The sequence below is a fragment of the Gopherus flavomarginatus genome, chromosome 6 (assembly GCF_025201925.1).
Source record: "Gopherus flavomarginatus isolate rGopFla2 chromosome 6, rGopFla2.mat.asm, whole genome shotgun sequence".
NCBI lineage: Eukaryota > Metazoa > Chordata > Testudines > Testudinidae > Gopherus > Gopherus flavomarginatus.
Window position 1 is genome coordinate 61,373,042 of NC_066622.1, and position 27,201 is coordinate 61,400,242.

Below are 27,201 nucleotides of genomic sequence, written 5' to 3' on the forward strand. Positions count from 1 at the left end.
CCCTATATGGGGGGCTTGATATGAATTTAAACAGTCACCTTTCACTGTCCAGCTGCATAAAAACCTAGCGAAGCTGTCCATCACTGAAATCATTCCCAATCCTCGTAGTGTCTAGTTTATGTTTTTCATCATTAAAATAAATTTATCATAGGATGTGCATTTGCAGATCCCTCTTCTCCCCAGGAGGCTATTTGTGCAGAAGAACAGAACAACATCCAGTTGGGGTTCAGGATTCTGATGCGCAAAGAGCCAACAAATTTTTCTGAGGGCTGGGAAAAAATGCCCTTCTAGTGAGCTAATTAAAGAGATCACCTTTTTAGCTTATCAAAAGAGATTGAAAGGGACTTCATTGAAGTGTTGAAGGGCCTTAATGGAGAGAAAAGATTGGGTATATGAAAGGGCTCTTTAGTCTACACAGAAAGTCATAACAAGACCCCATGGCGGAAGGTGAAAAGAGACAAATTCATATTACAAATAAGACACAAATCTGCAACAGCGAGAGATTCACCACAGAACAAGCTACCAAGGAAGTGGTGGATTTGCCATCTTCTGATTGTCATTTAATGAAAACTAGATGCCTTTGTGGAATGTGTTTGCCCCAAAAGTAGCTATTGTTCGATACATGAGCGGTCTGCGCTATGACAGGGGTCAGATTAGATGCTCCTAATGGTTCTCTTCTGGCACATAAAGTTTGACTAATTCTGAAAACTGAAGTGTAGTGCTGGGAGAAGCGTCTGATTTATGTACTGTCTAGCCGGCTTGCTTCCTAGAACGAATGCTCCTTGAGTGGGGTGATCCACAGGGAGTAGCTCAAACACTCCAAAGTGCCTGCCAGGGGTCAGGACATTATCACAGCAAGGGGAGGTGTGGTGCAGTGGACATCACAAATGCCTTTTGCAGCCATCACACTATTGTGTGTCAAGCTGTGTGGTGAGGAATGTGGTGACCTCACAGAAAAGATCGCAACATCAGCACGTGAGGACAGGGGCGAAGGCCCGGGGAAGTACCTCAGAGACCATCTGCGGCTTTGCTTCAGCAAATCTCCTTCTCCAGATCGGCTTTTTTGAGGACTGAGAGGGTATTCAGGTTCATGCCGTGAGCGCCAGGAGGAACCTCTTTTGAGTTTTCTCCCTTCCTTTCTTGTTATGATTTACTAGAAAACAGATGTCCCTGTTTAGAAGGTAAGAGCCTCCTTGTTTGAAACCTGTTCGTCTGATCTCTCTATTGATAGTTGAAATCTAGGCATGGAAAATACACGTTTAAGATGCAGGAATTTTATTCTGCACCTGGGATCTTTGTCCTTTAGTCAAATCACTGGGGACATTAGGGTTTGTCCTTTTTTTTCACCTTGTCCTCCATCCTCCCTCCCTCCTTTCTCTTTGTCTCTTTCTTCTTTTGTCCTTTCACTCTGTTCCCTCCCAACACCGGTGTGTGTGTGTGTTGTGTGTTGCGGGAGTGGCTCGGCAGCACACACTGTGGGAGGTCCACCCAGAAATGTGGAGCTGAAAATAGTGCTCGGGCAGTTAATCCCCACTGGTGACTTGGGCCATCCTTTGGGCTCTCTGGTGAAAACCATCGGCCTCCTGTTCCATTCTCTACCCTGATTGGCTGAGCAGGGTTATTGACAGGGAGGAACTCAGGTCCTTGTTGCTCTCTTTGAAGACCAAGGAAATAGAGTCAGGAACCTTTATATGTTGTGATGATTCTGCTGCTTCAGTGCATTAATAGTCTCCTGAATAGTTCATGATTCTCTCTAACATTGCAGTTCTCCTACAATACTTGCTGAATAATACTGTGCAGTGTTGGTCTCCCAGCTCATTTGAGAACACTTACTACTAAAGTCAGTCAATGTTTGAAATTCAAGATCTGATGGTTAGTTGAAAATCAGGGCTCTTGGGTCCTATTCCCAACTCTGCCACTGGCTGGCTGTGTGACCTAAGACAAGTCAATTCTCTTTTCTCAGCCTTAGCTTCTCCTCTTTCAAGTACGGAAATAACGATCCGCTTCTACCTACCTCTCGGTGGGTGGAGGATGGGGATCCATTGGAGAGTGTCACTAGGGGATAGTGCACAATATGAGGTGTCCTATTACCTTTGCTCAGAGCAAATTATGACATAATAGACTAGCTGAAATAGTCTCTTTTATTTGTATTTTTTTTATTTTGAAATTGTTAAGAGCAGCAACTACTTAGCTCAGAGTGAAGCATCTTATCTCATGTTTGTAATCTAAAGTGTCTCCTCTTTGTGTGCAATGAGGCAATTTAACACACTCTGACAAACAGGAGATGCTTTTGTTTTGCAACAAAATATTTTTGCAAAGAACTTTCATCCATTTATTTTGATTTTGAGAAGAAAGTGGTTTAGTCTGAATGGAATTTTCTGATAGAAATGGTTTCAATTAAATTTCTCCACCATCTCAATTCCTAGAGCTCTATCCCTGCCTCTGGGGAATGGAGGTTTCCTGGTTGTTAGAACAGGAGTCAGGACCGTGGCTTCTCTTTCTGGCTCTGCCACCGCCTTGCTGTGTAGGCCCTTGGGTAGGTCACACCTCCCTTCTCTGGACCTCAGGCTCGCTCCCCATCTGTCCAATGGGAACAGGGCAGTTCTCGAACTCTGGGCAGTCCTTAGCCTGGGTATATAAGGGCGTTCAAACCCTCTGTGAAGGAGAAAGGGGAGTTTCCCGGTGTTTAGCACCAAGGAATTCTGAGATTTGCTAAAATGTCTAGTCTGTGGAAACAAGAAATGGTTGGGGCAAAACTTTTTAACCACTGCCTTTTTAAAGCCCATTCATGGATGTGTGTCCCTATCTCTCAGGTACCTGGGGTTCTTTGCCAGGAGGAGAGAAGAGGTTCCTGCCTCTGTTTTTGTGGCCTTTAGAACCAGGTGTTGTGCTCCAGTTCTCGTCTGAGATCCCTGAAGAAGAACATTCTTCCCACCCTTCAACAAAACAGGACCTAATCTTTAAAGGGAACAAAGAGAACTCTGAGACTTACTAGCTCGCCTCACTTCCATAGCTGGAGAGATACGGAGTACATTCCTAACTATCAGTTTGTCAGCAGCACCAACAGGATAGTTTGGTTCTTGGACTAGTGAGCATGATTTGTCAAGAACAAAATCATTCCAAACCATCCTCTTTCCTTCTTCGGCAGGGTTCCGGGCCTAGTGAAGGGGGTAGACAGTAGATGGGATGTAGCTTGGTGTTACTAAGGCTTTTGACACAGTCCCGTAGGACAGTCTCACAAGCAAACCAGGGAAATGTGGTCTAGATGCAAACAGTGTGATGTGGGTGCAGAGCTTGTTGAAAGCCCAGACTCCAAGAGCCTCTTCTCCATATCTGACTGTCCAACAGAGAGGATGTACCTGTTGGGTGTTGGCAGGATCAGTCCGGGGTCTGGTACTATACAATATTTTCATTACTGATTTGGAAAAATGGAGTGGAGAGCATGCTTCTAAAATTTGCAAATGACACCAAGCACTTTGGATCACAGGACTGGAATTCAAATGCCCTTAACAAACTGGAGAATTGGTCTTCTTGAGCCAAACTCCATGGCTGGGCCCGTCTCTCTAGACTGGGATGAAGTGAAACCCCAGAGCCAAACACTCCTCCTCCTGGGCAGTGCGCTCCTTCCTTGAATGATCAGATGCTGATTAGCACTGTCAGAGCAGCTTTGTCTGGGAGATCCCAGCACTTTTCAATAGCGGGAAAGAATGAAATCCATCAATGGAACTCAGGAGTCCTGACTCCCAGTCCCCTGGTCCAAAGTGTCTCCAGCGGAGCACACTCCCTCTCATGAGGCAGGGGAGCGGCCATGAGGGCCTGCTTGTAATTGCCAGCTGTGGAGGGAGTGTGCAGCAGTGGTTAGCAAAGGGCCTGAAAGAAGGACTGCTGGGTCCCATCTATACTTCTGACACTTGGTGTGAGCCTGAAGTCAGTAGCTCTCCCCTCCCCAGGTTTGTTTCTCATCAGTAGGGTTGGGGTTGCATTCTGGCAGCCCAGGGGGGGTTGGGGAGGCTCCAGGAAGGTGTGTAAAGTGCTGGGATTTCAGGATCCCGGAGGCGCTGTCACCCCTGCACTAGGGTGATGTTCTGCAGCCCCTGCTGCTGTGCCAATTTTCTCCTTTCCCTGGCATAAGACAGACTCTTGTTTCACAGCAGCTGATCGCCCAGTGTCATCACCCTGCCTGCTGGCTGGGCAGGGTAACTCCTCAGGTCACCACCCTCCTCTCCAGCCTGTCTTGGGCTTGGGAGTGAGGAAAGGCGAGGGATGACATTGAACATCCCCCATCCATCGCTTCATCACCAGAGCAAGTGAGTGGCATTAGGGCTCCATGGTGGCATCCCCTGTCTGTCTGGGAGAGGCAGAAAGAGGGGGAGAGAATCTCTCCCAAAGGACATTATTTTGCAAACCCCCCAGAAGCCCCTCACTCTCAGACTGGGGAGGGGCTTTCTCCAGAGCCGTCTCCAGCGTGTTTGGCAAGGTCCCAGCAATGGGGCTCCCAGCCCTTCCCTTGTGGGAGACTGTTCCCCAGGCTGAGAGTCTCTGAGCTGGGCCGGACCCGGGGAGCTGCTGAGCATGGAAATCAATGGAAACGAAGGGGCCCTGGCCTTGCTATGTCTAGGGACTTTGAAGTGGGGAATGGTTTCCCAGGAGAAGTCTGGACTCCTGAGTTCTGTTCCTTCTCTAGCCTGGGTGGGGAATGGGTGGGAGGAAGTGTGAGTGTGTCCTGGGCTGGCAGGAGGAGCTGCTTGTCCAAAGTGACCAGTGGTCTTTGTGACTGACCCCAGTGCTCGAAAAGGACAAGACTCCCCGGTTCTTGCAGTCCCCAGGGATGACGAGGGGGAAGGTTGAGGGGGAGCAGATCATGCAATGAACTCCTGCCAGTGTGTGTAACTTGCACTCCCTGCTCCCCGTGGGGGGAGGAGGAGCTGCTCTGGCTGGGGCAGGGATGGGGAGAGACCAAACAAGCTGGTTAGTGAGAGGGCTTGCCTTGACCCCAGACTCACATCTGCTCCCTGCTCGGTTCCAGGATGGCCAGGCTCCTGAGGATGTTCAGGAAAGAAGGCTCTGCAGGGCGGCCCCAGAGCCTGTGGGAAGCAGCTGCCATCTTCCCCAGGAGCCGAGAGGCCCAACCGTCCCCAATGGCGGGGAAGGAAGCTCGCGGCCGGGCCAGGAGGTAGAAGTGCCCAGCCTTCTGGAAGAGGAAACCTGCCTCCCGGTGGCAGGCACCGAGGTGGGAGAGTCACCGTCAAGGCCAAAATGGAGCTGGGCCAGGATGCAGCTGGGCAAGCAGGACCCAGCCCTGGTGCAGAACCGGGCAGGGTGGTTCTGGGGCTTGTTGTGTGGGCAGCAGCAGCCCCAGGAGCCCAGCCCCGATTTCCAGCAGGAGGCATCGCCCTGCGCGGTCAGTGGGGACCTTCGAGCCTTCCCAGGGCAGGAGGTGGAGGATCCCTCTCCCAGCCCAGCAGCTCGGCCCGCTTCCTGTGGGACAACAGCAGCACCTGGAACTTGGACAGGCAGCGAGGCCGACAGACGCTTCTGCTTTATTCCAGGTGAGGAGCCCGGCTAGGCTCGGAGGGGTAAGGAAGGGGCTGTGAACACTCCGGGCCCAGGCCCTCGAGCAGTGCTATGGGGGTGGGTCCCCAGCTCAGGTGTCTGGCCTGAGCCACTGAACCCCACTGACACCGGATGCTGCCACTTTATTCCTTGATGCCCCATTGGTTGGGGGGGGAGTGTGGGAGGCACCTCCCAAGGAGTCCAGGATTGTGGGTGGAGGGGGTCTCTTTGCTATGGACTCCTGAAGGACTTGGGGGCTGATGATACTGAGGCTACTTGGAATCAAATACATTTGAGATACAAGTACATAGCCCATATTCATAACTTCAAATACAAAAATGGAACGCACAGCCAGCAAAATTATAACCAGCAAATCATAACCTTGTCATAGACACCTCACACGACAACCTTTGCACAATATTTGTGCACATATATAACAGTGGTGGCAACAATGATCCCTACTGTCCCAGTTCATATTAATAACGTCACAGAAGGCTATAGAGAAGTGGGAGAGAGATGTCTTCCAGCCGGCGTGTCTCATCCATTTCCCCTTGCCGCTTGGCCGAGGTGGGAAGGGAGCGAAACATCCCCGGCTGAAGATTTTGCGCTCGGACCTTGAAGATTAAGCCCAACTCCCCGGCATGGCTAGGTCAGGGTTGTCCTGGGCTCTGGGGGCAGAGGGCTGAGCTGAGAGAAGGGGCAGATGAGGGGATTTTGTCTCTGATAGATAAGGGCTTTGTCAGGAGAAAGCTGTAGATCATATGCTGGGGGTGTCAGTGAGATTTGAGCTGGGTGTAGCAGCAGCAGGGAAGCAGTGTGTGTGTGTGGGGGGGGATTCACTTGGTAAAAATGAAACTCCCAAGCGCTCCCTTTGCTGGAGCAAAAGCCTCTCATTTATCTCCTCAACTCCCTTCCATGAAAATCTCCACCCCTCCCCCGGTGCTGAGAGACCCTCTTTACTCCCATGGAGATTGTAATTGTTCTAACTCTTCCTTTGCCTGTCCAAATAGTTTTTCCCAGAAAAATGATCAAGGACATTTCAAATGAGAAAAACAAACGAAACCAGAGAAACTCCCACCACACACAGTTTGGGTCTGAATTTTTCTACTGAAATTTGGAGATAATAAAACCTCCTTCCTCTGTTGGCCAGAAACCAAAGCTAGACCTCCCCTGCTGTAGCTGTGACTTCTGCTACCAAACCACCAATGTTCTGTCTCCTCTTGTGAGACATTTCTCTGCACAATACTGCTGCTAATCCAGTTATTGACTCCAGGAAACATTTTCCTTAGCCTGGTTCCGTGTGTCACTGGTTTCTATAGCAAAGGTCAGTCCCTAGCCCTGTGGTCCGGACAGCCTCATTCGCATCAGGCTTCAAGTTGAGAATAATTTCCTATTCCCGCTCTGTGGGAGGGGAGACTTTTAAATACGCTCTCTGTGCGACTGCACATGGCTAAGCAAAGAGAACAAACCCAAATCCCCCCTGTGCTTTGGGAGCCAGTTTGCAGTGGGAATTCTGTAGTTCAGATGACTTCACACCTGGTCATTGTGATTCTTTACCTGTTTCTCTGGCATTGGGGCACTTTTACACTTCAGCTGTGATGGCTGAGTGGTTAAGGTGTTGGAGTTAAAATCCAATAGGGTTTTTCTGCGCAGGTTCAAATCCTGCTCACAGCGAGGTCTGTGTTTTAGCCAGTATCTTATCCGAGCAATTCCCTGTATACAACCCCCTGAGACACTCTCAAGTCTCTCCCCACCCAAGTAAATCCTCTTCTGCTCCTTTCATAGAGATGCCTGGGACACCACCTCCCCCTGTGTCCCTGAGGTGTCAGGCAAACTCTCAGTGCCTGTAGCCTCTGCCACTCACCTAGTGCCTCATAGATCAGCCATAACCCTGGTTCTGCTCCTCTCTCTAGTTTGTGAAAGGAGCCAAGTCAGTGACTCCATGGGATTTGCCCCGGACCCCTCTAGGGCCGGCCCTGAAGGGAAGCACTGACTATCACAGTGACAATACAACTGACCAGCATTGCGGGGGAGGCTGAGGGAGATCCGCACTCATCAGGTCTCTTCTCTCCCCCAAGGTGAGCCAGACACTGCTCTCTCCTGACTCTCACTCTAGCAGCTGGACACTAAGGAGCCATTTCCCCACAGCAAGAGCATTGAGTGCCCCTGTGGTGCTGGGCGGGGTCTGGCGCTGCTGCTGGCTCTGGGGCTGGCAGGGGGGTTGATGTCTTCACAGACTCTCCGCTGCCAGGCCGGAGAGGACACTTGAGACCTTACCAGACTGTCTCATTGAAGACGGGGGGTTGAAAGACCTATACAGACGCTCTCCAGAGCACGGGAGCAACATCCGCCCATGCAGCCAGGCAATGAGCATTTCTCACAGCCTGGGGCCAAGGGAGAGGTGGCAGCTACTGTTCCAGCTCTTGGGGGACAGGCCCTGTCAGCTAACAGACACTTCTTACTCACCACAGCTAAGGGCGCCGGGTTCCTCCAGTGGGGGTGTGAAGCAGCCATTCTTTTCCTGTCCTTTTTGTGTGCGACTGCTGACAAAAACATCCCAGATAGAGAAGCAACAGGCCAAAATACTGTTAGGCAACTGCCAAAGTAGCTCAGTTGGGAGAGCGTTAGACTGAAGATCTAAAGGTCCCTGATTCAAGCCTGGGCTTTGGCAGTCCCTGTCATTATGCTTTGTGCAGAGATGGCTTGCCCTCTGGGAGCACAGCAGTGCCTCCACCCAAGGTGAGTTCCTGACCTTGGGATCTGCAGTAGGAAAACACAGAAGGGGCTTACTTGCCCCTAGTTGGCCCATCTGACCATTAATGATGAGAGCTGTCTTTCCCAACATGGTGGGAAGAAAGTGAGGCAGGGCAGCCTCAGGAATGGTGCCAGAGGGCTGCTAAGCAGGGGTTGGGGATGAAAACTCTTCTGTGCAGCTGAGCAAGAGCAGTACCAAGGAAGGGGCATCTGTAAAAGTGACCCCACACACCTCTCCTTCTCTGGGCAGCTGGTGCTGACAGCTCCAAGGGAAGGCTTAAAAGCCACAGAGCAACTGAGGGCAGGACCATATCTAGGTGTGGCCTTCAGACAGGCACAAAAACACCCAGCCAGGCTGCTCTCTGCCATGCCAAACACCCACTGAAGATCACCAGCATGCAGAGCGGCTGCTGATGCTCTGTAGCCAACATCAGAAGATAGTAGGAAAGCAGGGCCCAGGGCCAGCCCCCATGGTGGGGCCTCTGACTGGTCCCACTCAAGGTATTCACTTTTGCTGTGGGCCAGGAGATTTTACCCCAAGAGGCTTTTCCCAAGCTGGCAAGAAGCAGAGAAACACCCAGGCTCCCAAGACGCTATGTAGCAAGTACCCTCCAGCACAGGGACAGGTGCACACGCTAGCCCAGGCTGCCGCCCACTTTCTTTGGTAAGTCAGGAAGGGCAAAGGCTAGACTGGAAGCACCTGGGGCTCCTGCCGCAGCCTTTGTGACACCCAACCCCCAACTCCTTCCCAGGCTCTAGCTGAAGCCAGAGCATTGACCTGAGCAGCCAAGAAGAGGTTCCAGCCCTGAAGGGAGCAGGATGTTCAGTACAATAGTAGAACTGCAGAAACACAACCACCTAGAGACTCAAAACCCTCAATCTTCTGATCCATACTCAGACACCTTATCCGTTAGGCCACATGGTAACATAAGAAAAGACCCTCCAAGCACTTCTTTGGAAAAGGCAGACACTGTGTTTCTCAGGTCATCTACTGAGGCGGGCTGAGACTCTCTGGGCACAAGAAGTCGAGTTCCCAGCAATACGTGAGACTTAATTCTATGGAGCCAGGTGCAGGGCTTTGGAAGGGAGGCTCAGGCATGGGGGATTGGGGTGCAGCGGATGGACCGGCTGTCTAGGTGTGGAGATTTAGTCACACTGAGGCACAGAAGGGAGGAGGAGGAGTAATCCTGCTGACAGTCAGCGGCTGTGCAGAAAAGAGGAGGGGTTCTGGGGACATTTTTTGCCTCTCTTTTGCCTATCTGCTCGCTCTTGTGGTGAACAAGGAAGATGATCTCAACTAGCTCAGTTGGTAGGACATCAAGCTCTTAATCTGAGGATCCAGGGTTCAAGCCCCTGTCTGGGCACCCAGTTTTAAATTGCCTTATGTGCCAGGAGCCAAATGATTCCTGGTGCTTCTCCACCAGCCACATGCAGATTCCCAGAATCCATGGCCTTTTCCTGGAAAGGTTCCTTTCCTCAGGAATCAGGAGAGAGGCAACATCCACATTATCAGAGGACCTCCTGCAGGCATGCTGCTGAAGGCAGCCTGACTGCCACCCTCACAGTGACCGGCAGACCGTTCCCTGCAACTTGCCATCCCAGGCATGCACTTGCTGCGCTGGTGACTGGAGCTGTCCCTGTCCCTGACCCAGGGCAGAGGACATTGGAAGCTGAACATCCAGAGCTTGCAAGATAAAGGAGCAGGGGGGTGAGGCCTGGCGGTGTTGGCAGAACAGGAAAGCATCAGAGGGTTCTATGGCAACCAGAGGGATTGACGGAAGTCGATGAGGGAGGAGTTGGCAGCTTTGTTCCAGCGGTCAGGCAAACACCACAATATCAAAGAAACCAATGGTGCCAAGTCCTGCAGTGTTGCCTGTGGGATTTCCACAAGAGCATCCAGGCTGGGGAGCCAGTGATCCTGTGACTGTACAACCGGATCAAGTGACAGCTGCCCGAGTTCCATGAGATGAGGGTGCAGCTGGCCGATATGACCGGGAGCACCCAGTGAAGGGAGGGGAGTCCTCCCCTGACATTTTTGCAGCCTGCAGGGAATGGAGACCAAGCTGGGGGATGTGGGGACTCAGGGCAGGACCCGTGGATCCCATAGTGCAGGACAACAGTCGCTGGAGGAGGAGAGAGAGTCCTGCGAGAGGAAGCCGCTGGTGGGAAGCAATAAGTGCAGAGTGCAAACCAGTCAGCCGAGAGACACAGGGGTCTAGAAAACAAAGTTGGAGCAGGTTCCATGGTGTAATGGGCAGCACTCAGGACTTTGAATCATGGAATCTGAGTTCAAATCTCAGTGGGACCTCCTGCAGATATTGTAGTTTGCTGCAAAGTCTTGGAGCTCAATGTGTATAGTTACTTTCTACCTGGGTAAACTTCAGCAAGGTTTTTTTCTCCTCCTCATGGGTCACTGATGCCCACTGGAGATAGGTCTCTGGTCCAGCTGGCCGCTATAGGGTGGGGTCCTAGAACTTAACAGTCTGGCTAGAGATTCCTGCGGGTTGACCTGATGGTTTGGTTTCTTGCTGCTTCATCTGATGTCCACAACTTTGGTCCCTGTAGCTGCAGCTCTTCCTCTTGCCCACATGGCATTTAAAGGAAGGAGTGCCAGGGCCAGGATTCCCAGGCTGGAGCCCAGCACACCTCTCCTCCTCTGGGCACCTAGAGCAGAGGCGGCTGGAGCTGACAGCTCCAAGGGAAGGCTTAAAAACCACACAACAACCGAGGACAGGGCAAGAGGAGGGCAGGACCATGCCTATGTGTGGCCTTCAGACAGGCACAAAAACACTCAGCCAGCCTGCTCCCTGCCATGCCAAACACCCACTGAAGGCCACCCACAGACCAGCATGCGAGGCAGCTGCTGATGCTCTGTGGCTGTTATCGAAGAGGGTAGGAAAGCAGGGCCAGCCCCCCTGGTGGGGTCTCTTACCATTCCCACTCAAGGTGCTCACTTTTGCCATGGGGCAAGAAATTTTACCCCAAGAGGCTTTGATCCAGCTGGCGAGAAGCAGAGAAACACCCAGGCTCCATGTAGCAAACCACCTCAAACACAGAGACTGGCGCACATTTGGAAGAGGGAAACTGCTCTACACACTAGCCTGGGCAGCTGCCCATTTTCTTTGGCAAGTCAGGAAGGGCAAAGGCTACACTGGAAGCACCTGGGGCTCCTGCCCCAGCCTTTGTGATGCCCATTCCCCCCAACTCCTTCCCAGGGCTCTAGCTGAAGCCAGAGCATTGGCCTGAGCAGCCAAGAAGAGGTTTCAGCCCTGAAGGGAGCAGGACTTTTAGCCCAAAGGTAAAGCTGCACAAGCACAACCACGAAGGGACTCAAACTCTCAATCCCCTGATCCGAAACCAGATGCCTTATCCATTAGGCCACGGGGTCACATAAAAAAAGGCACTCCAGGCACTTCTTTGGAAAAGGCAAACACTGATGCATCCAACGAAGTGGGGATTCACCCACGAAAGCTCATGCTCCAATATGTCTGTTAGTCTATAAAGTGCCACATGACTCTTTGCTGCTTTTGCAGACGCTGTGTTTCTCAGGTCAGCTACTGAGGGGGGCCGAGACTCTCTGAGCACAAGAAGTCAAGTTCCCAGTGAGATGTGACACTTAATTCTCTGGAGCCGGGTGCAGGGCTTTGGCAAGGAGGCTCAGACATGGGGGACTGTGGTGCAGCAGATGCACCAGCTGTCTAGCTGCGGAGATTTAATCTTACTGAGGAGGAGGAGGAGGAATCCTGCTGATAGGCAGTGTCCAGGACCGGTGCAACCACTAGGCGAACTAGTCAGCTGCCTAGGGTGCCAAGTGGTTGGGGGAACCAAAAGCCACACTCAGATGAGGCAGTGGAGAGGAGGTAAGCTGGGGAGGGGGCTTGGAGGCGTGCGGGGAGAGGGCTTCCCGCAGCAAGTAACAAGGGCGGTGGAGTGCAGAGGAACCGCTTCCTGTCCCAGCTCACTTCTGCTCTGTTTTCTCCCCTGAGCACGCTGCCCCCACTCTAATTCTCCTCCCCTCCTATGCTTGTCGCACTAAACAGCTGATTGGCACTGCAAGCCTGGGAGGCAGGAGAAGTGGAGCAGTGCCGGCGTGCTCAGGGGAGAAGGCAGAGCAGTGGGGAGCTGGGGCTGGGAGATGCTGCAGGAGGGGCTTCCTGGCTCTTCCCCATGGCCCCTGCCCCTGCTCCGCCCCAGTCCCGCCCTCCTGCCCCTGCACTCACTGCATGGTAAGTAGGGTGACCCAGCCCCAGCCTGGTCCACTCCCCTGGTTCCCAGCCATGCCGCCAGCAAGTGCTGTGGGGTGGTTCTCCCCTCCCCCTCAACTTGGGAGCCATGGGAGTTCTATGGCCCTGGGTCTCTCATCCCTCCATTCCTCCCCTGCCCCCAATATCCCTCCTGGGCTCTGTGGGGCTGGGTCTCTCTCTCTGCCCCTGTGCTCCCCCCTGCACAGCATGTCCTGGGAGAGACTCAGTTTCCCTGGACCAACATTTCACCACTCCACACATGTCTCTTCTGTTCCCCACCTCCCTCCACCCCACCTCATTTTCCCTGCACTCCAGGCTGGGTCTCTGCCAACCTCCTCTCCTCTCCTCCTGACCCCAATATCTCCTGCCTCTATGGGTCTATGGGGCTGGGTCTCTCCCTCCCTTCATCCCCTCCCCCAATATCTCCCTGCCCCTATGGGTCTATAAGGCTGGGTCTCTCCGTCCCCCATTCTCCCCTCATCCCCTCCCCCAATATCTCCCTGCCCCAGGCTGTGACGTGCTATGATGTGTGCTGGGGCTTGTGACGTGCTGGGGCCAGGGCTGGGTTTTTGCCACCCCAAGCAGCGGGGAAAAAAGAACAACCCACGATCGCAATCGGCGGCTGCTCCATTGCGCCGCCTTTTTCTTTGGTGGCAATTTGGTGGCAGCTCCTTCCCTCCGAGAGGGACCGAGTGACCTGCTGCCGAATTGCTGCCAAAGAGCCCGACGTGCCGACCCTTCCCATTGCCTGCCCCAAGCACCTGCTTGCTGAGCTGGTGCCTGGAGCCGGCCTGGCTGGGGCTGTGAGGTGCGCTGGGGCTGTGACGTGCTGTGACCTGCTCACTCCCCAAGGGCAACTCACTCCCTTGAAACCAGCAGGACAGAAAGTGTCACGTGTCCGTGGGCGGGGTTATGCAGATGAGCAGTGTCTGGCGGCAGTACGGGGAGCAGCGAGATGAACCGAAGGAGCCGGGCAGAGAGAATTCTCTGTGTGTGGACAGAATCCGGTGTGGGGAGTTCGTGTGGGGAGTGCCTGCACCGGAGTCACTTCAGGGCAGTGATTGCCACTGAGCTATGTAGTGACAAAAGGTGTGTGAATGGGGTGTGGTGCCTGGCTGGGAGCAGCTTGTGGTGATAAGAAAAGGGGTGGGAGCAAGAGGTCCTGTCCTAGCAGGGGTGTATACCCTGAGAGGGTGTTTTGTGGGTGCAAGTAGGTTTGGGGGCTTTTTGCAATGACAAGGGGTGTCTGCAGCTAGAACCCTCCTAACCCCACTAGTTTTCTCTATGTTGGGGGGGGGCAGGTTCTGTGATGTCACATTCCCTGGGGGAGGAGTTTGAATCATAACTCCAGAGTGGGAGAACAACTCCCCCGACTCCTGCTCAGTCTCCACTAGGGGGTTGGGCTGGGCTCTCGAGGGAGGGAAGCACAGGGAAAAACAGTCTCCCCTATGGAACCCAGGAGTCCTGGATCCCAGTCCCCCTGCTCTAGACCCCTTCCACTTCCAGAGCCAAGGATAGAACCCAGGGGTCCTGGTGTCCAGCCCCTCCCTGCTCTGACCACTAAACCCCACTTCCCTCCCAGGGTGGTGCAGCGGTCACTGGGTCTGTGTCCCAGCTCTGCTAAGGGTCTTGACTGATTTTCCCAAAGTGCTTCCTTCTGAATCTAGCCGACGAAGTGGGAATTCACGCACGAAAGTTCATGCTCCAATATGTCTGTTGGTCTACAAGGTGCCACAGGACTCTTTGCTGCTTTTACAGATCCAGCACATCTGCCCTCTCTCCCCGGTCACTGCCCACCCTCGTGTGGGGGCACCAGCACTGTGCCGAGTAGTGATGGATAATTGTCCAAGCTGGCCCAGGGGAGACGTGTGTGTCCCTGCTGCCTTCTGCTGAGCCCTGCTCTGTGTGTGTGTGCAACTGTGACACTGTATCAGTGTGTTGCTAGGCTAACCAGTAGGAAATGGCTTTGCAGGATTTTGTATTCTGCAGCAAGTGACACACACACACACACACAAAGGGACTCACACAATCCCAAGAATACTCACATACAACACACCCAGAGGGACATGTTAGTCCAACCCCCAGAGAGAGAAACATTCACACCCCCAGCCACACTCACAATAATCCCCCACACACACCATAACATTCACAGTTGTGCTCAGAGACACAACTGCACGCAGTTCACTCCCACTGCTCCAAATACAAGGACCTCCTGCCCCACACAGCATGTGCCAAGGCCTGTTGAACTCACTGCCACGAGACAGCTACCAATGAGAATGACCCCCTCGTGCTGGATCATCTGCTTGGCTCCCCACTCCCTCTTGGGGCATGCTGTGCAGCGTGGCTGGGGATTGTGCAATAGCAGGCTGGGGCCGGGTCAGTCCACTTCCTGCAGGAAGTAGCCAACCCCCTGTCACCCACAGAGTCCTGGGACCAGCCCCCCTCTGCTTCCCCACACACAGACCTGGGGCCTCAGCCTGCTCTGCTCCCCTGGCTCCCAAGTTTGGGGAGAGAGGGGAACTGCCCCACAGCACTCGCCGGCAGCATGGCTGGGAGCCAGAGGAGTGGACCATGCAGTGAGTGCAGGGGCAGAGGGGCAGGGGGGCAGGGCTGGGGCGGAGCAGGGGCGGGGGCCATGGCAAAGAGCCAGGCAGCCCCCCCTGCAGCAGCTCCCCAACCCAGCTCACCTCCCCTCTGCCTTCTCCTCTGAGCACGCTGGTGCCGCTCCACTTCTCCCGCCTCCCAGACTTGCGATGCTAATCAGCTGTTTAGTGCGGCAAGCCTGGGAGGGGAGGAGAATTAGAGCGGGGGCAGCGTGCTCAGGGGAGAAGACAGAGCAGAGGTGAGCTGGGACAGGGAGCAGTTCCCCTGCATGCCCCCACCCCCATTACTTGCTGCTGGCAGCCCTCTCCCCACACCCCTTCTGCTAACCTCCACTCCTACCCTGCCTCTTCCCCCAAGACCCCTCCTCCCGCTCACTGCTCTCGGCCCCCTCCCCACCCTCACTCACTCTTACGGTCATTACAAAGTGGCAAGGCAGAGCCCTCCCATTTTGAAAAGTCCTGGGGTGTTGTTCGCCCCTGTTCAGGCACCCCTGGGTCCCAGCACTTCACACAGCTCTCCCTGATTTCAGCTGTTAGTGAGGGAGCCTCACTGCTAGCGCAGACTGGGCAGTTTGTTGGATGAGAGACACTGTCCCAAAGCAGGACGAATGCTCAGACCTGGTGATCAGTGATTTCAGATCTGTTGGTCTGCAGCAAGACTCTACAGTGAGTCTCAGTCAGCTCTGTTATTACACAGGGACGAACAAAAGGGTCAAATGGTGCCTGGAAGCCTTAAGAAGAATCCACCCCACCAAGTACAACACTTGTTGATACCAGCTCCTAACCCCACTGAGAATGTTTTGGGGTCACTCCTTGCCTTTATCAATCTAGGGGACTGAGAGACTAGGAATTAACAGGTGCTCCAGTGGCACAATTGATTAGCACACAGTACTTATAGGGCAGTGCTGAGGTTGTGAGTGCAAACCTCCTCTGGATCACTGGTTTTCATTAGCCAAATGGCTTCACCCCCTCATTTGGCCCTGTGGAATGTAGAATTCTAGCCCTGGGGACATTGAAGCAACGTAAGAATCAAAAATACTCCTTCACTTATTACCTCTTCTCCAGAGTGCAGGTCAGAATCTACAATCCTTTCTCCCCCACCAGCCCCTGTGCCAGGATCCCTCAAGCAGAGCCTGGAGTCCTGCCCATCCTTGACCCCTGAGCCTGGAGGGAGAGGAGCAAGGAGCCATTGTTAGAGGGCTTTCCCTTCCCCTGCCCGCTTCCCTGGCTCTTGTCACACAGACAGCAAGCAGCAAAAGACCAGATATCCGAAGCGCAGACAGAAGGATGTTTACTGGGGTTAGTTTCCAAGCAAGCAGATTCCAAAGCCCTTCACACCAGTCAGTCTGATCTCTATACACGGTCAGAGTCCGTTGCCCAGTGTTCCCTACCCAGCTCTGACACCACAGAGCGTTTACCCCACATCCCTACAGACAATTCTTTCCTGGGTGTCCGGCTGGTGAGTCTTGCCCACATGCTCAGGGTTTTGCTGATCACCATATTTGGGGTCAGGAAGGAATTTTCCTCCAGGGCAGATTGGCAGAGATCCTAGGGGGGTTTCACATTTCCCTGCAGCGTAGGTCACGGGTCACTTGCTGGAGGATTCTCTGCACCTTGAAGTCTTTAAACAACGAGTTGATGACTTCAATAGCTCAGACATAGGTCAGGGGTTTGTTACAGGAGTGGGTGGGTGAGAGTCTGTGGCCTGCGTTGTGCAGGAGGTCGGACTAGACGATCATAATGGTCCCTTCTGACCTTAAAGTCTATGAGTCTATGAGCTCTGACACTGCAGAGTGTTTACCTCATGTCCCCCTTCCCAGCTCCGACAGTCCAGAGCCTTGCCTGTGTCCCTGTTCCCCGTTCCCTATTCCCATCCCACCGTTAGCAAGCATGATTCCAATTTCCCCGCCCACTGCCTGTTTGACCCCAGTTTATACGGTAATATTCTCAGCGAGACCTTAACCAATCATTTTACTGAAATGTAATTAACCAATTCTAACCTATTGTAACAGAATTCTCTAACCAATTACATCCCACTCCCCTAATTAACTTACACCCAGTAAAATTAATTCTGCAGCAGACAGAAAGAATTAGAGGACCAGACAGACTGACAACAGAAAAGCGGGGGCCATAAAGATAAACTCTACAGAAATGACGGTTTCACAACCACAACCATTGAGAAGAGATTTCTTGCCAGACCGGATGCTCCCTTAAGATCTGTTTCTTTATCTGGTGGTGATGGGCACTATTGGGACAGGATCATCTTCCTAACAGCCCAACCCCACCTTAGTTCAGTGTGACAGGTTTGGGAGGTGAGGATGTGACCGTTCACTTCCCAGTGTATGACTGCCCCTGCTGCTGAGCCAAAGGCCTTAGCCTACTGTCAAGGTTTTTTTCCCCACTCTGAACTTTAGGGTACAGATGTGGGGGACCTGCATGGACCCTTCTAAGCTTAATTACTAGCTTAGATATGGTAACACTGCCACCATCCAGAAGTTAGTGTCTGGATCACTCCCTGTCCCCCCAAAACATTCCCCTCCCTGGGCAGCCTTGAGAGGCGTCACCAATTCCCTGGTGAACACAGATCCAAACCCCTTGGATCTTAAAACAAGGAGAAATTAACCATCCCCACTCCTTTTCCCCTACCAATCCCTGGTGAGTCCAGACCCAATCCCCTTGGATCTTAAAACAAGGAAAAATCAATCAAGTTCTTAAAAGAAAAAACTTTTAATTAAACAAAGAAAGATAAAAATCATCTCTGTAAAATCAGGATGGAAAATACTTTTCAGATTTATATAGCCCAGAGGAAACCCCTCTAGCCTTAGGTTCAAAGTTACAGCAAGCAGAGGTAAAATCCTCTCAGCAAACAAGGATCATTTACAAGTTGAGAAAACAAAAATAAGACTAATATGCCTTGCCTGGCTAATTACTTATAAGTTTGAAACATGAAAGACTGATTCAGAAAGATTTGGAGAGCCTGGATGGACGTCTGGTCCCTCTTAGTCCCAAGAGCGAACAACCCCCAAAACAAAGAGCACAAACAAAGGCTTCCCTCCACCAAGATTTGAAAGTATCTGTCCCCCATTGGTCCTCTGGGCAGGTGTCAGCCAGCTTTATGGAGCTTCTTAACCCTTTACAGGTAAAAGAGACATTAACCCTTAACTATCTGTTTATGACACCTACGAACAAGGGCTCAGACTCTAATAGGGAGAGAAGGCCCAGACAGGCAGACTGGGACTTTGGTTCTTTGTTTTATACCCCTGTCACTAGCTGAGTGATAAAAATACACCTAAGTTCTTAAAGTCTAGGCCTGTACAAGCAGCCTGAATAGCTCTATTCTAACAGCCATCGGTCCCTGTGGAAAAATCTATTCAGGGTTGTCCCTAGATATTTTGGTGCCCTACACAACACCCCGTCCCCCAGTCCGAGCTGGCAGAGCGGAGCAGGCTGGGGCCAGGTCACTCCACTTCCCGCCGCCCGGTAATTGCAGGGCAGGCCAGACCCCACACTCACGGGGCAGTGGGAAGTGGAGTGATCCAGCCCCAGCCTGCTGCACTCTGCTCCCAGCCTTGGAACTTGGGCGGTGGGGGGAAACGCCCCACAGCACTCACCAGCGCCGCAGCAGGGAGCTGGTGGAGCAGAGCAGGCTGGGGCCAGGTCGTTCCACTTCCCGGCGCCCGGTGAGTGCAGGATGAGACTGATCCCTCCTGCAGTCCACCGGGATGCAGCTAAGGGGAAGGGGTGGATTGGGGGGGGGATGGAGTGGAGCAGGGGTGGGGAGAGGCAGCATGGGGGCAGAGCAGGAGTGGGGGCTTTGGGGAAGAGGCGGAGCAGGGGCAGCTTTCCTGGCCGTCTCAGCCAGCCGGGGGATCGGGCTGGCTGCCGGAGCAGTACGCAGCTGCTTAGGGCACCAGGAAAAATGGGGCAACTTGGTGTCTCCACATCCGTTCACCAGGCAATGTCCCTGTAGTGTGTGCTGTCTTCATAGGTCCTTTCTCAGTCTTTCTCACCCTCCTGTTTTGAGTCTCCTGTGTCCCTGCTTTCAAGCACAGACTCACTCTGGCTGTTCAGGAGAGGGGAGGACCATGCCTATGTGTGGCCAGCAGACAGCGACAAAGACCCCTAGCCAGCCTGCTCCCTGCCATGCCAAACACCCACTGAAGGCCACCAGCAGACCAGCAGGCGAGGCGGCTGCTGATGCTCTGTGGCCAACATCAGAAGAAGGTAGGAAAGCAGGGCCAGCCCCCCGGTGTGGCCTCTGTCTGTTCCCATTCACAGTGCTCACTTTTGCAGTGGGGCAGGAGATTTTACCCCAAAAGGCTTTTCCCCAGCTGGCGAGAAGCAGAGAAACACGCAGGCTCCCAAGGTGCTACTTACCAAGCCCCCTCAAGTACAGGGACAGGCGCATATTTGGAAGAGGGAAACTGCTCTACTCGCCAGCCCAGGCAGCTGCCCAGTTTCTTTGGCAAGTCAGGAACAGCAAAGGCTAGACTGGAAGTACTTGGGGCTCATGTCCCAGCCTTTGGGATGTCCAACACCCGACTCCTTCCCGGGGCTCTAGCTGAAGCCAGAGCATTGGTCTGAGCGACCAAGAAGAGGTTACAGCCCTGAAGGAAGCAGGACTTTCAGCACAATAGTAAAACTGCACAAGCACAACCATGAAGGGACTCAAACTCTCAATCACCTGAGCCAAAGTCAGATGCTTTATCCATTAGGCCATGTGGTGACATAAGCAAAACCTCTCCAAGTACTTCTTTAGAGAAGACGGACACTGTGTTTCTCAGACTTAGGTCATCTACTGACAGGGGCCGAGACTCTCTGGGCACAAGAAGTCGAGTTCCCAGTGAGATGTGAGACTTAATTCTATGGAACCATGTGCAGGACTTTGGCAGGGAGGCTCAGGCATGGGGTATTGAGGTGCAGCAGATGGACCGGCTGTCTAGGTGCAGAGATTTAGTCGCACCAAGGCACAGGAGGGAGGAGAAGGAGGAATCCTGCTGATGGTCAGTGGCTGTGCAGAAAAAAGGGTGTTGATTCCCCCATTCTAAATGGGCTGGTTGGCTTGACCCTTCTCCCCTCTGCAGAGCATGGTGGGGACTACAGCTCACCCCTTGTGGGGCAGGAGGGCACAGGTGCAGGGCGCTGGGCTCTGATGCACCTGGAAGTCAGATCCGTTGGGGTGGGGTGGGGCAGGGCAGGGCAAGGCAGGGCAGGGCCTGTTGTTTACGTTCTGCCTTGCCTGGTGCTGGGCCATTGCACAATCCCCAGCCATGCCGCACAGCGCACCGCAAGAGGCAGGGGGGCAAGCAGATGATCCAGCACAAGGGGGGAGAGGAAATGTGGTTGGGGAGAGGAAAGGCCTTGGGTTGCACTGAGGGAGTGCAGATCAGGGGTGACACCTCAGAAACCTGCAGCAAAGGGATGGACAGGTGGGCTGCGTGGATAGAAAAGGCAGTGAGCCTAAAAGGGGAGTGGGGTCTAATGGTCAGAGCAGGTGGGGGTTGGGCTCTATCCCTGGCTCTGGGAGCAGAGGTGGGTCTAGAGGTGAGAGCAGGGGGACTGGGAGCCAGGACTCCTGGGTTCCATAGTGGCGGCTGTTTTTTTCCTGTGTCTCCCTCCCTAGAGGTCCCAGCCCAGCCCCCTAGTGGAATCTGACTGGGGGAGGGGGTTGCCCTGCCACTCCAGATTCGTGATTCGAACCCCTCTCCCCACGGGCTCTGACATCACAGAATGTTCCCCCAAGTCAGAAAGTAGGAGCCCCTCCCCGCATGCAGAGGAAGCTAGTGAGATTCTAGGGGGTCTCTGGCAGAGGTGACAGCATCCACCAGACACCCACTCATGGTTGCAAGGAGAACCTCTTGCACAGCCCCCTGCTACGAGGGACCGGGGTCGCCCAGCCAGGGTCAGGAGGTGTGCTCCCCCTGATCCCCTTCCCCGTTACTCCAGGATCTGAGCATCTTCCTAATTCGCAGGGTAATTCTCCTCCCAGGCTCGTGCGAGGGTGGGAAGCGCCACCAGCCCCATTTCCCAGACGGGAGAACTGAGGCCCAGAGAGGCTGAGTGATGTGCCCAAGGATACCCAGGAAGTCTGTGGCAGAGCAAAGCATGTTTCTCCCTCCTCACTCCCAGGTCTGGCCTGCTCCTGGGTCACTGGATGGTGCAGGGGGGGGCGCCTCGGGGCAAGGGGCAGTGCAAGGGGGGGGCCTCAGGGGAAGGGGCAGTGCAGGAGCGGGGTCCCAGGAGAAGGAGCAGTGGGAGGGCACGGTCTCAGGGGAATGTGAGGGGGCGGGTCCAAGGTGAATGGGTGGTGTAAGGGTGGGGTCTCAGGTGAATGGGTGGTGCAGGGGCGGGGTCCCAGGAGAAGGAGCAATAGGAGGGCAGGGTCTCAGGGGAATGTGAGGGCAGGGTCTCAGGTGAATGGGTGGTGCAGGGGCGGGGTCCCAGGAGAAGGAGCTGTGGGAGGGCAGGGTCTCAGGTGAATGGGTGGTGCAGGGGCAGGGTCCCAGGAGAAGGAGCAGTGGGAGGGCGGGGTCTCGGGGCAATGTGAGGGTGGGGTCTCAGGTGAATGGGTGGTGCAGGGGGGTCTCGGGGCAATGTGAGGGCAGGGTCTCAGGTGAATGTGTGGTGCAGGGGGGTCTCGGGGCAATGTGAGGGCAGGGTTCCAGGTGAATGGGTGGTGCAGGGGCAGGGTCCCAGGAGAAGGAGCAGTGGGAGGTCGGGGTCTCAGGGGAATGTGAGGGCAGGGTCCCAGGTGAATGGTTGGTGTAAGGGTGGGGTCTCAGGTGAATGGGTGGTGCAGGGGTGGGGTCCCAGGAGAAGGAGCAGTGGGAGGGCAGGGTCTCAGGGGAATGTGAGGGCAGGGTCCCAGGTGAATGGGTGGTGTAAGGGTGGGGTCTCAGGTGAATGGGTGGTGCAGGGGCAGGGTCCTAGGAGAAGGAGCAGTGGGAGGGCAGGGTCTCAGAGGAATGTGAGGGCAGGGTCCCAGTGAATGGGTGGTGTAAGGGTGGGGTCCCAGGTGAATGAGTGGTGCAGGGGCAGGGTCTCGGGGGAATGTGAGGGCAGGGTCCCAGGTGAATGGGTGGTGCAGGGGCAGGGTCTCGGGGGGAAGGGGCGGTGCGGGGGCAGGGAATCGGGAGAATGGGCAGTGTGGCATTGGGGACTTCGGGGAGGAGGCAGTGTGAGGGCAGGGTCTCGGGGCAAAGGGGAAGGGTGTAGACGGGGTCTCAGGCAAAGGGGTGATGTAGGGATGGCGATTCAGGGGAATGGGTGGTGAAGGGGCGGGGACTAGAGGGAAGGGGCCGGGGGGGGCTGGGACTGGGGGAGGGGCAGTGCAGGGGCGGAGTCTCGGGGGAAGGGGCGATGCAGGCGTGAGGTCTCAGGGAAAGGGGCGGGGACTGGGGGTAGGGGTGGTGCAAGGGCAGGACCTCGGGGGAAGGGGCGATGCAGAGATGGGGGTTAGGGGAAGGGGCAGGGCCTCGGGGGAAGGGACGATGGAGAGATGGGGGTTAGGGGAAGGGGCAGGGCATCGGGGGAAGGGACGATGCAGAGATGGGGGTTAGGGGAAGGGGCAGGGCCTCGGGGGGATGGACGATGCAGAGATGGGGGTTAGGGGAAGGGGCAGGACCTCAGGGGAAGGGACGATGCGGGGGAAGGGATTAGAGGGAACAGGTGGTGCAGGGGCAGGGTTTTAGGACAATGTGAGCAGGGTCTCGGGTGAATGAGTGGTGTAGGGGCGGGATCTCAGGGGGAAGGGGCGGTGCAGGGGCAGGGTCTTGGGGCAATGTGAGCACAGGGCTTCGGGTGAATGGGCGGTGCAGGGGCAGGGTCTCAGGAGGAAGGGGCAGTGCAGGGGCAGGCTCTCGGGGGGAAAGGGAAGCTCAAGGGCAGGAACTCTGGAGAAGGGGCAATGTGAGGGCGGGAGTGGGACCTTGGGGAAAGGGTGCAGGGGAGGGGTGTATTGGGGAGGCACAATGCAGGAGTGTGGAGTTGGGGGAAGGGGCAGAGTGAGGGTGGCGTATTGGGGAAAAGGGGCAATGCGAAGGCGGAGCCTTGGAGGAAGGGGCAGGGGCAGGGCTTTGGGGAATGGGGCAGGGATTAGGGGAACAGGTGACGTGAGGCCAGGACGTCGGGGGTAGGGGCAGTGTGGGGGCAGGACCCCAGGAGGAGGGGGCAGGGGCAGGGCTTTGGGGAATGGGGCAGGGATTAGGGGAACAGGTGATGTGAGGCCAGGACGTCGGGGGGTAGGGGCAGTGTGGGTGCAGGACCCCAGGAGGAGGGGGGCAGGGGCTTTGGGAATGGGGCAGGGATTAGGGGAACAGGTGATGTGAGGCCAGGACGTCGGAGGTAGGGGCAGTGTGGGGGCAGGACCCCAGGAGGAGGGGGAAGGGGCAGGGCTTTGGGGGGAGGGCGGAGCTCGGGGAATGAGGAGGATTAATTCGGTTCAGTGGCAGGTTTGTCTGCTGGTGACACTGGCCCTGCAGGGGGGGTTAAAGCCGGGCTCACCCGAGGGAGGAGGACGGGGCTGGGTGGCCGGGCACAGCGGGAGTTCGAGGAGTGACAAGGAGCCGGTTCCAAGGCTCATCGGACACACCCAGAAACCAGCTCACACCCAGACGGGGGGTTAAAGCCCCAGCGAACAAGGGGTGCTGGGAACATCCCCGCGGTGCAGACAAATGTACCAAGTCACCGGGCAGAGACAGACCCGGCACTGACCTGCCCCCCCCCCGGTCCTCGGCCTCCGCCCCCCAGCGCACTCCCGCCCCCGCCCCGATCAGCTGCTTTGTGCGGGGGTGAAAGGGGCGAAGCGGCGCGGCATGTTCCCACACGGAGCAGGTTAATACACTGCACGGGGGGCAGGGCTCTCTGGGGGGCGGAGTTGGGGCGGGGTGTCAGGTTGACCCAGGGACCTGCCCTCTCCTGGGCCCGAGAGGACGGAAGCGCCCCGGGGCAGGCTGGGAGTTGTAGTTCATGGCTCGGCTCAGAGCGGAAGTGACGCACAGTTGCTCAGGCAACGCGCCCCCTCCCGGAGCACACTGGGAAGCGTAGTTCTCCCTCTCACACGCAGCCTGTATTGGAGGAGGGGTCGTATCTCATCAGTTCGCCGCGCCCCTCCCCGCTCCCTGATTGGTGGAGAGAGCGCGGGACAGACTCAGTGGGCGGGGCGAGCCTGGCCGGCTTTAGGGAGGGAGGGGCCCAATTCGAACAGTCTCGCTGGGGCCCCGGCAGGGAAGACCAAACAAGCCCCCGGTACAGACCCTGTGGGGCTGTGCTCAGCCGGCGGCGCTCCCAGTCTGTGGCGGGTCCTGCACTCGCTCCCGATCTGCGGCAGCACTGAGGGACCTGCTGCCGCAGACCCAGAGCCAGTGCAGGACCCGCCGCAGAAGTGCTGCCGCAGACCCGGAGCGCCACCCGCTGAGCCAACATTAAACAGGCGCCTCCAGCTAGGGAAGAGATTCGCACTGCGCGGGGCCGGGATTGGGGGATTGGTCTAACGCCAGCCCTGGGGGTGAGGCCCTGGTTCCTGGCCCCGAGGCTTCCCTGCCCCCCCCACCATGGGGGCAGCCGGGGGGCGGGGCTGGGCCGGGCCAAGGAGCACAGAGGCGGGACGGGGAGAGGCGGCTCCACACTGGGGGACCAGGGGCTCAGACACCCAGTTCCAGGCGCCAGGCCCAGCCCCTGCCACGTCCCTGCCCCGGGAGCAGCCCCAGGCCCGTGGGAGCCGGGCTGCGGGGGGCACAGGGCAGAGGCAGTGCAGAGTGAAAGGGCTTCACCCCGCCCCCCCCCAGCTGGGCCTGGAGGGCAGCGGGGGGGGGGGGCGCTAAGCTGCCTGGGAGCAGCCCCACAAGCGGCAGCCTGGGGCTGCAGGGCCTTCAACCTCCCCCAACCTGCCCCCCAGTGTCCCCCCCATCCGCTCTGACTCTCCTGCCAGCACCACCCCCTCCTCTCCTTCTGTAGGGCCCCAGAGCCCCTTCAAGCCCCCCCAACCAGCCCCCCAGTGTCCCCCCATCTGTTGTGACCCTCTCGCCAGCCCCACCCCCATCTGTGGGGATCCCTCGGCCCCCAGCATCCCCTCCCCCATCGTGTACACTCCACCTGGCCTTTCCCTTCGCTCCGACCTCCTCCTCCCCCTCCGTCCTCAGCACTCCGACACTGACCTCCTCCTCTCGCCCCACCCCTGACATCCTCCTTCCCGTTCTCAGCACCCCACCACCCCTTCCTCCTCCTCCCCCCCAACCCCGTCCTCAGCGCCCCACCCCTAATTGCCTCCAACCCATTTTTCATTGCTGGAACCCACTTTCCCATCCCCCCACTCCCTCAGTCCATCCCCAGGGTGTGAGGTTCCTCATCTTCAATCTCTGCTACACCCAAACCTGCCAGTTTCCCCTTTTCAACAACTGTGGGGTCATCCAACCCAGTGTCAGGACAACACTGAACAGTGCACTGATACACAGATACCCTCCCACCAACAGCACAAGAAGAAGAACTCCACATGGACTCCTCCTGAGGGTCGAAATGACAGTCTGGACCTATACAGTGAATGCTTCCGCTGACGTGCAGAGGCAGAAATTGTGGAAAAACAACATTGCTTGCCTCATAACGTAAGTCCTGCAGAACGCAATGCCATCCACAGCCTCAGAAACCACCCAGACGTCAAAGAGGCTGATAAAGGAGGTGCTGTTGTCATCATGAACAGGTCTGACTACCAAAAGGAGGCTGCCAGACAACTTTCCAACACCAAATTCTACAAGCCACTTCCCTCAGATCCCACTCAGGAATACACTAAGAAACTGCAAAATCTACCCAGGACACTCCCTACACTAACACCGGAGCAAATCAACATACCCTTAGAGCCCCGACCAGGCTTATTCTATCTACTACCCAAGATCCACAAACCTGGAAATCCTGGATGCCCCATCATCTCGGGCATTGGCACTCTCACTGAAGGACTGTCTGGATATGTGGACTCTCTACTCAGACCCAATGCCACCAGCACTCCCAGCTATCTCTGTGACACCACTGATTTCCTGAGGAAACTACAATGCATTGGTGACCTTCCAGAAAACACTCTCCTAGCCACCATGGATGTAGAGGCTCTCTACACGAACATCCCACACACAGATGAAATACAAGCTGTCAGGAACAGAATCCCTGATGATGGCGCAGCACAATTGGCTGCTGAGCTCTGTGCCTTTATCCTCACACACAACTATTTCAAATTTGTTGACAATATATATATCTCCAGATCAGTGGCACCGCTATGGGCACCCGCGTGGCCCCACAATATGCCAATATTTTTATGGCTGACCTGGAACAACCCTTCCTCAGCTCTCGTCCACTCACGCCCCCTTCTCTACCTACGCTACATTGATGACATCTTCATCATCTGGACCCATGGGAAGGAGTCTCTGGATAAAATCCACCACGATTTCAACAGCTTCCACCCCACCATCAGCCTCGGCCTGGACCAATCTACACAGGAGGTCCACTTCCTAGACACCACGGTGCAAATAAGTGATGGTCACATTAGTACCACCCTATACCGAAAACCTACCGACCGCTATGCCTACCTTCATGCCTCCAGCTTCCATCCCGGACACATCACACGATCCATTGTCTACAGCCAAGCACTGAGGTACAACCGCATCTGCTCTAACCCCTCAGACAGAGACCAACATCTACAAAATCTCCACCAAGCATTCTCAAAACTACAATACCTGCACGAGGAAATAAGGAAACAGATCAACAGAGCCAGACGTGTACCCAGAAGCCTCCTACTGCAAGACAAACCCAAGAAAGAAACCACCAGGTCTCCACTAGCCATCACATACAGTCCCCAGCTAAAACCTATCCAACGCATCATCAGGGACTTGCGTGGCAGGCCGGTCCTCGCCCACAGGCAACCTGCCAACCTGAAACATATTCTCACCAGTAACTACACACCGCACCATAGTAACTCTAGCTCAAGAACCAATCCATGCAACAAACCTCGATGCCAACTCTGCCCACATATCTACACCAGCGATACCATCACAGGACCTAACCAGATC

At 55.3% G+C, this 27,201-nt stretch overlaps 1 protein-coding gene and 2 non-coding genes across 3 annotated transcripts in view; 2 read left to right on the forward strand and 1 right to left on the reverse strand.

Moving 5' to 3' along the window:
* Nucleotides 1-27,201, reverse strand: part of LOC127054176 (zinc finger protein 850-like) — a gene marked incomplete at both ends in the record, with an annotated part of 1,166,641 nt that overhangs the window by 1,000,965 nt on the left and 138,475 nt on the right. The gene's annotated exons all lie outside the window — the stretch shown is intronic.
* On the forward strand, nt 7,146-7,227 carry TRNAL-UAA (transfer RNA leucine (anticodon UAA)). Its single transcript has one exon. It is a non-coding gene; the product is annotated as a tRNA-Leu (tRNA).
* On the forward strand, nt 8,152-8,224 carry TRNAF-GAA (transfer RNA phenylalanine (anticodon GAA)). Its single transcript has one exon. It is a non-coding gene; the product is annotated as a tRNA-Phe (tRNA).